The following is a 9,743-nucleotide window of genomic DNA, read 5'->3' as shown; positions in this document are numbered from 1 at the left end:
TGAAGCTGGTTAATATGCATATGGTGTGTTGAAAATAGTTTTCTTCTGAACCTTTTTAAGTGGTTTCATAGTGATTAAACATACTCTGCTTCAGAATTGTATAAATTTGTACCTGTATCTGTTAAATAAAATCATGTTCTTCACTTTACTTCATATTCTTTCTATAAACATTACACTGTATATATGGTACAATATGATATATTTATGAAGGCGCATGGCTCAGTGGTTAGAGCATCAGGCTTGCAATCATGAGGTAGTGAGTTCCCTTCCCTGACTGGGTTGTGTGTTGTGTTCTTGATAAGCAAGATACTTTATTTCATGTTGCTCCAGTTCACTCAGCTGTAGAAATGAGTCGTGATGTCACTGGTGCCAAGCTTTTGCCTTTCCTTTAGATAACATTAGTGGCATGAAGTGGGGAGGCTGGCATGCATGGGTAACTGCTGAGCATTCATATACAACCTTGTCTGGACTTGTACTTCAGAGAGGAACTTTCGGGTTGCAATCCCATGGTCACTTGCAACCAAAGGGCATCCTTACACTCTACCATTTATGGTATATTCAAAAAAGTTTTAATGGATCGATAAATATCAAACTGACCTGCTTTAGAAGTTTATTGATATGAATCAGTTAAATACAGTTTAACTCTACATTTCATAGTTTGCTTAATATTTTAAGTATACATTTAGACTGTGGAGGCGCAATGGCCCAGTGGTTAGGGCAGCGAACTCACGGTCATAGGATCGCAGTTTCGATTCCCAGACCGGGCATTGTGAGTGTTTATTGAGCAAAAATACCTAAAGCTCCACGAGGCTCTGGCAGGGTATGGTGGCGAACCCTGCTATACTCTTTCACCACAACTTTCTCTCACTCTTATGTCCTGTTTTTGTTGTGCCTGTAATTCAAAGGGTCAGCCTTGTCACACTTTGTCATGCTGAATATCCCCGAGAACTACGTTGAGGGTTCATGCATCTGTGGAGTGCTCAGCCACTTGCACGTTAATTTCATGAGCAGGCTGTTCCGTTGATCGGATCAACTGGAACTCTCGGCGTTGTAAGCAACGGAGTGCCAACAACAACATTTAAACTGTTTCCAGAAAATCATAAAATCCTGAAAGCTAAGACACTTCTGGTCCTAAGCTTGCTGGATAATTGGTCCAGTGCTGTATGTGGAGGTGCATGGCCTGGTGGTTAGAGTGTTGCACTCATGGCTTTAAGATTGTGGTTTCAATTCACGGACTGGGCAATGTATTATGTTCTTAGTAAAACACATTATTTCATATTCCTCCAGTCCATCCAGCTGGCAAAAATGAGCAACCTTGTGATAGACAGGTGTCATGTGCAGAAGATGGAGAAAATATACCTGTCACAGAATCAGGGAAACCAGTCTCACAAACCAATGTCTCAGGAAGTAATTAAAGACTATTGGGATAACCCTATTTTTTTTTCTTGCTAGCAGCCAAGATTTGAAAAATAAATTCAACATAACATTATGATCTGGTTGTCTTTTATATTGATCCATTCTGAAGATGTGTTTTGGCAAATGCTGACCATTTCACTAAACTGGTATGTCACCTAAATCAGTGACATAAAACCAATCACTATTTGTCAAATCATTCTGCAGACAATATAACTTGTGAGGCACATAAAAGAAAAACAGAGAAGCATCAGAGCTATGATCCTTCTGTTATCGTAAAATTAAGAAGAAAAAAAGTTAATTAACACAATAATTTTCTATTTCCTGGTCTGTTTTGTAACCAAATGATCCACTTATAGAGAATAATGTCTTTTTGAGATAATTTTTTTTTTTGTTGTTATCTAAATTGAAATATATTAGATGATCTAAATTTGCATAAGAAAGCTATACAAAAGTGCTTTAAATGCAACTGACTGTTGAGACATAATCAGAAAGACGTAAGTTGACAATATCATAATGATTAAGTTCATTGAACTTAATCAATGTCTTATTGATTTTTATTGATTAAAAAATAACGATGAGTAGAAAGAGAACTAAAAGAATTATCTGTCTACGTGTTACATACCTGTTCATGCACAGACGTTTGTGTATATTAGTTCATTTTCTATATGAGCAAAGAAATCTGCAAACATACACATAGGGAAAACCAGTGTGAATATTTTACCACCAATGAGTATTTATTTTATACACACAACACAAAAAGAATGCACAATGTTTGATAAATAAATTGGCATCCTCAATGATGACTGCAACAAACAAAATCCTAAGTGGTTGTGGAAAGATGTGATAACACCAAGCACTCACTAGAAATGTATGGTTATGATGAAATCAGTTGAGATATAAAGTGAATAATTTTAAAAGGGTGAGCTGGGAAACTTCTGCTCAGATGGATTGTCAATACACACGCTAGTTAATCTGTAACTGGGAACCCCGCCAGGTGCTACAACTCTGAGTCAGAGTAGAACTGGGAACAATACTGGCTAAGAGGTGGGTCCATACTTTTCAAAATCCAGAACTCACAAAATCAGAGCCTCACTACCAGTCATAGCCAGAACATACATACATACATACATACATACATACATGATGATGATGGCCATCCACTCATGACCGAGGAAGACCATTACTGACATTTAGGAACATTCTGCACTCTAGGAATGACTTATATTTTGCATTTGCGGCTTCATTAGTGGCTAATGAGCCCTGCTCTTACCAAGTATACCTGACTGCAAACATTGCAAACCAAGCATTCTCCATTCACTACACTAACAGTGCACTTTTGAGCAGCACGCTTAAATTCTTCATGCAGAATACAAGCTCTCTCAAAGGTGCTGATCCCTCCTTAACCTGCTTCCTCCATCTGTGGCGATGACAGGCATTGCTCTCTCAGTTGGTCTCCTGCATATCCTTGTTTCGACAAGAAGGTTTATCCCTCTTTCTCAAAGGCTGTCATTACTTTCAAGACAGTACTTATTGATACACCAAACATTTCGGCTGTTTTCATTATGCTAGCACCTGCCACATGAGCACCAACAATTTGACCTCTGTGAAAGTCCGATAGAGCTATCATTTTAATAAATTTTAATTACCTTTTTCAGATGATATCTGAAAAGAAACAGCAATTTTAGCAAAATATATTAAGCAACGCTAATAATAAATAAAAAAACATAAAAATAAAATTTGATTTCCAATGTGCATTTTCACTTATTTTTCTGCTTACTTTCCCCTTACATTTCCACGTGTAGTTTCTATTTTGTTTTTGTAACATATTTCTATTATATATATATATATATAGATAGATAGTTAGATACATATATATATATATATATATATATATATATATATATATATATATATATATATATATATATATATATATATATATGTATATGTATGTATATGTTTGTATGTATATATATATATATATATATATATGAATTATATGTCTATAAATACATTTAAGTACATAAAACTTGTATAAACAAATGTATTTTAACGATCATAAATATATTAAATTTAAATGTAGAAATCTTGTGCAGAATCAAATAAAATATGAAATTATGGAAATATAGAAAATATAAAATTATCTAACAGTCTATCGACAATAGTGGGATTCAAATCTGTCTGAAATCACATTGCTCTTCTTTTTTTCCATAAGTTGTACCCAGTGCAAGCTATGGATACATAAGAGGTGCAACAATATCAGAGGAAGGTTAACTGGGAAGAGAGGTTTCATGTGTGGAAGGCGCACAGGTATAATAAGCACTAGAAATGTAAAGAAAATAGACTCCATCAAATACCAGTGGGGTAAGCTAGAGGTAGTTAACAGCATCCGTTATCTAGGTGACCAAGTCAGTAGTAGGGGTAGATGTTCTGAGGAGCATAGCTGCAAGAATAAGAATAGGCTGGGTAAAATTCATAGAGCTCCTACCTCTGTTGGCAACAAAAGGTTTCTCCCTCAGAGTGAAAGGTAGACTGTATGTTGCCTATGTGTGAACAGCTGTGCTACATGGCTGTGAAATATGGGCTGTGACCACCAAGGACATGCACAGGCTTGAAAGAAATGAAGCTAGCATGCTTTGCTGGATGTGCAATGTCAGTGTGCATGTATGACAGAGTGTAAGCATCTTGAGAGAAAAGCTGGACATAAAAGACATCATATGTGGTGTGCAAGAGAGACAACTGTGATGCATATGGATTAGGACAGCTGTGTAAAGAAGTGCTGATCTCTAACTGTGGAGGGAACCTGTGAAAGAGGTAGACCCAGGAAGACATGGGGTGAGGTAGTGAAGCATGATCTTCAAACACTAGGCCTTATGAAGGCAATGACTTGTGACCAAGACATTTGGCGATATGCCGTGCTTGAGAAGACCTATCAAGCTAAGTGTCACGCACCTGGCACCAGTGCCTGTGACACATAAAAAGCATCTGTCAAGCATTGAGCCTCAAGGAGGCCATGAGGCCAATGCCAGTGTTGTTTAAGTGACACCTGTGTCAGTCACACGTAAAATGCACCTTTCAAGTGTTGGGCCTCATGGAGGCAATGACAAATGACTAAGACCTTTGGCAATATGTTGTGCTTGAGAAGGAAACCCATCAAGCCAAGTTAAATCATAGTCGTGGCAGATACAGGTGTCATGCAACTGGTACCTGTGTCAGTGGCATGTAAAAGGCACCCATTACACTCTTAGAGTGGTTGGCATTGGGAAGGGTGTCCAGCTGTAGAAACCACGCCAAATCAAACTGGAGTCTGGTGCAGCCCCTCTTCTTATCAGCCTTGGTCAAACCATCACCCCATGCCAGTATGGACAATGGACATTAAAAGATGATGATGATGACAATGATGATGATGATGATGATGATCTTGGTTTACAAAATTAGAAATCAGTTTCCAATATTTCTTCTTTTACACTCCTAAATATTTTGTCAATGGAATAATATTTATATCATTCAAATAGCAAATAAATAAACAAATAACAATGACTTTTGTATAATAAGATACATTTTATCATCAGGCTGTAAATATTTCTATACTGAGGTTTGATTTTCATCACATATTTCATTGGTTGCATGTTTTACCCTTTTGTCATCAGGGGTGTGATTTTCTCTCGGTCACATTATTCAAACTGATTCCATATAATCCTTCAAACTCAATGGGAGGCTGATCAAATTAATCACCATAAGAGTTGCCACAATTTTCTTTTTCACTTTAAGGGGATTCCTTTTATCAGAATATATAACGTCCATCATTGAAAATATTCTTTCTGCCTCAGCAGAATTAAAGGTAATGGTATTAATGATTTTGCTTCCTTTTTCTTCTTCCTTTTCTCCTTTTAATCTTTTCTTTTTGCTCTGTTGTTAGGATTTTATTATAGTTATTTTGGGTAACATTCAGAAGTTATTGGCAGAGATCATATGGGGAAAATTGTTTACAGAATTCATCTAAATTTTCTTCAGCAGCTTTTCAGGGTATAACTTCATCAGTGCTTCAAGAATCTGGGTTAACAACATATACCAACCAGTATATAAATTCTGTTAGTTTCTTGAGCATTATTTCTTGATTTTAAAATCTTACAATTCATCAGTTTCACTTTCATATTTCTTATTACTCTACCCAGTAATCTTTAGCAAGGAAAGCTCAAATATTTCTTATTATCAATAAACTCAATATGCTGAAATGCTTTCCAGGAAATGGTTTCATCCATGTCCCTTTCATAAGGTATCCTTTCTACTTTTGTGTGTTTTGATAGCCTTGATTATTCTATGTATTAATTTTTCAGCTCATGGATATTTAAATTTCTTGCTTGAAGAGAATTTGACAGGGAAAAAAATCTTCTTCACACACATCATCTATCATGATTGCTAAACCTTCCAGTTAAGTTTTGAAGAAAATCTAGTTTGCTTTTCCTGTATTTTTTGCCTTAAAAGAAAAATACTTGAGCAATGCTGGATGACAGTACACCATACAATCACAGCTCATCTAAGACTACAGGTAGCCTATCTTGGTTCCAAAATTCTACTGATCTTCAGGATTTCTAATCCAAATAACCTGAAATATTGGTTTCAAATTTTGGCACAAGGCCAACAATTCTTGAGGAGTGAGTAAGTCAATTACATTGACCCCAGTGTCCAGCTGGTATTTATTTTATTGACCCTGAAAGAATGAAAGGCAATGTTGACTCTGGAGGAATTTGAACTCGGAACATACAGATGGATGAAATGCCACTAAGCATTTTGCCTGGCATGTTAATGGTTCTGCCAGCTTGCTGCTTTAATAACCTGAAATATCAAATTTTATTTTGGTCTCATTTAACCCTTTAACAAGCCTGAAATCACCTCTGGCTCTGTAGTACAAATGTCTTGTTTTCAAAAGTTCTCTATAAAAATCTTTCACTAAACCTTAGTCACAATTAATGTTCCTAACACTAGCTTAATGATAACTAAGTTATTTTACTAAATTCTTTGTTATATTCAAAATTAATTAAAAGAAACACAGAGCATCTCAACAGAAATATAGTAACAAAAAGGTTAATCAGTGAAAAATCTTTTATATTTTGTCAGTAAATATTTAAAAGTAGTTTATTTTATTTATATCTTTGACAGAATCATGCAAAGCAAGTTGATGGTGACTCCAACAGTGTCAAATTATGATCTCGGGAAATCATTAGGTTTAGCACTCATTCCTGAATTCCTTGTCAGAACAAAATGCAATGAGGTTATTTTTCAGACATTCATCAAAATTCAGACTTTGTTATACAGAAATGTATATTGTATTTGCATCATATTCTTTCTACTTAACCAAATCAAGAAAAATTGTGGAAAATTATATTATCTTCAGCCTTCACAAAAATGATAAAAACTGGCTAACTTGAAATCATTGAGACTTCATCAATTTTTGTTGAACTACTTTCATAAGCATTTCATTTTTCCTTTCCTTCATGCTGAGGTCAACCACTTTAGTTGTTGGCTTATGAGAATGAAGTCCTGTACTCAGGCATAATTCTTTTTATTTTTATAATTTATTGTTCAATCTAATTTTCAGGATTCATATTTGGCCTGTTTCATTTTGCTAAACTGTAGACAGTTTTAGAAATTAAACATGGTGCTTATACAGGGTGTCCACAAAGTCTGGGTAGATGGAGTAAATAAAATCATAATATAAACAATTAAATATAAGAAATAATAATTTCTTAAAGTATATGTTAATCCCCATGAGGGTACATGGAGTAAATAAAATCATAACATAAACAATTACATAATAATTTCTTAAAGTATTTGTTAATCCCATGTACCCAGACTTTGTGGACACCCTGTATATTTTTTATTCATTTTGTTAATAGTTTTTGTAAATAGTTAAATTTGAAGAGCCATATCCTTTCCACCATGGTACTTTCTCATTGGACCCATGGTTTATGCTGAGTCTGAGGAAGATAAAGTAAATTTTGTGTCCTTTGAGCAAGAGAGGTATGTTGGTCAAGCTTACTGGGGGTGACTTCTTGGTATCAAGAGCCCATGAGTGTTAGATTTCTAATGCAGAGATTCCAATCACATTTCTTCTCATGGTAATGGAGATAAATTTCAGTTCTTTTAGTGGAGGAAGATAGATACCCGCTAAAACCTCCACATCATTTATCTTTCATTATTTTTGACTTTTACTAGGTAAGTCAAAACGTAGCCTAGTCACTCTACCTCACTAGAGTACATTTCTGTATGCCTAAATGTCATATCAGCTATAATTGGGAAAACATGAAATGAAGGTAACTGAATTTTTTTTTCATTTTGAAAGACACGCTACATTTCCATTATATACAAGTTCTTCAACCAAACCTAATCTTCTATCATATTTTACTTTATAGGGAGTAAATATATGAAGTACCATACAGAATAGTTTGACTATAATTAAAAACATTTTTTTCATATATTTTAATTTCAGCTTCAGCTGCAATAATTTTCTGGCTGTGTTCATTTAATTAAGAATATTATCTCACCTGTGGCCACATACTCACTGTTTGTCCATTTGTTTTTTTACAGGCAATGCTTTTTACATACAAAACATAATTGTTGTGGAAGCAAAACTAAAAAATATAAATCTAAAGAGATATTTTCTTCAAATATTATAGCCATTTTATAAACATTATACAAACATTTTATACACTAACAAAAATTGTATAGAAACACCAATGAGGGACACAAGATAAAAGAGGAAAATATCAATAAAGCAGCAACAGATGAATTAAATGATACAAGTCAGAAGGCAGTGCAGCTAATGTAAATCAAACAATTTAAGACAAAAGATGTCTGAGCATGTTCATATTCTCAAGAAACACCTTGAGGACATTGTATGTCACCTCATAGATCAGGTTCCTTATGCACTTGACACCATCATGACAACCAAAGCCTCGGGCGACCAGCTTAGAAATTCCTTGGATATTATCATGTAGAACATTGTATTTGCACTTGATGCCATTCTTGCCCAGTTCTTTTGTTGTCCTTGTCACTTCCAGACAAGAGGATCAGGAGGAGAGTGATAGAAAATTTATTTTTTTAATTTAATTAATTTTTTGATTTAATTTATTTTTAGCTATGTAAACATTTTTTCGAATTAATAACTGAGCAAAACAAAACAAAAAAAAAAACAATTTTGATAAAATTTTAAATTTATTTTTTTACAAACATTTTGAAGTCTCTTTGTTTCATTGATATTCAAATGCAAATAATCATTTTTTAAATCATTTAAATAAAAATAAAAATTGGTTTTTCATAAAATAAATTTAGCAGTGATAAATTTTTAATGCTCAATTCCATTAACTTATAAAATTTTAATATATTTGATGAATTTTTCTCAATGTAATTCAGAGTCCTAGATTTTATACTAAGTAGTATTATTTTAATTATGAACTATTTGTATTGATTAAATAAATCTTAATTTGAAAATAAGTGAAATGTACTATTTAATAAGCATAGATGTATTTATTTCTTCTTTAAATCTAAGAATAATCATATTCTCAAAGAATCTTAACATTTTTATTAAATTTGAATGGAAAATGATATCTTTTGCACCTAAAAGCACTATGTTTGGCACCAAAATTTGCACCTAAAAACCTAATTCGGCTTTTTTGCACCTAAAATCTACTCTCTACATTTTATGTTATTAAATATGCATACTTTCAACATACTGGAAAAATCAGAAAATGTTTAGCATTGCTGCCCTCATAAAATAATAATAATGAAAGCTATATGCCATACATCCATCTTAATGGAAGCCAACCAAATTTGAAACTGGATTAAAACCAGTTAAAATTTGAAACTAATGCAGTGTAACTCCTCTTCTAAAATGTTTTAGTTAATTTCATTTACAAAGATTTTAATGTCACACAATTTTATTAGCATCCTCCTTAACCCTTTTGATACTAAACTGCTCAAGGCTGCTCTTGGTTTCATGTTACAGGCCTAAAGTTTTAAAGTGATCTAAAATTTCCTTTTAACCTATCATGTTATATTATGTTCCAAATATCAGTTTAATAATGATGGAGTTATTTTACTATATTCATTACTTGCAAAATTAACTGAAAGTAAAACCGTGTATTTTTTTCCCGAAATTTGATAACAAAAGGGTTAAATTTGACCAATTTTCATTTCATAATCCTCGTCATCATAATTATAAGGAAGGATTTTCAGCATTAGAGGCCCTCATTTAGGTTTTATAAGGAAGCTAAAGCTCATCTATACTACTTTTTGTTGTGTCTGGGGAGAGTCATTATGCCAATATT

The sequence above is a fragment of the Octopus bimaculoides genome, chromosome 2, assembly GCF_046866305.1.
Source record: "Octopus bimaculoides isolate indiv1 chromosome 2, ASM4686630v1, whole genome shotgun sequence".
Classification (NCBI taxonomy): Eukaryota; Metazoa; Mollusca; class Cephalopoda; order Octopoda; family Octopodidae; genus Octopus; species Octopus bimaculoides.
This window is presented reverse-complemented; position numbering follows the sequence as displayed.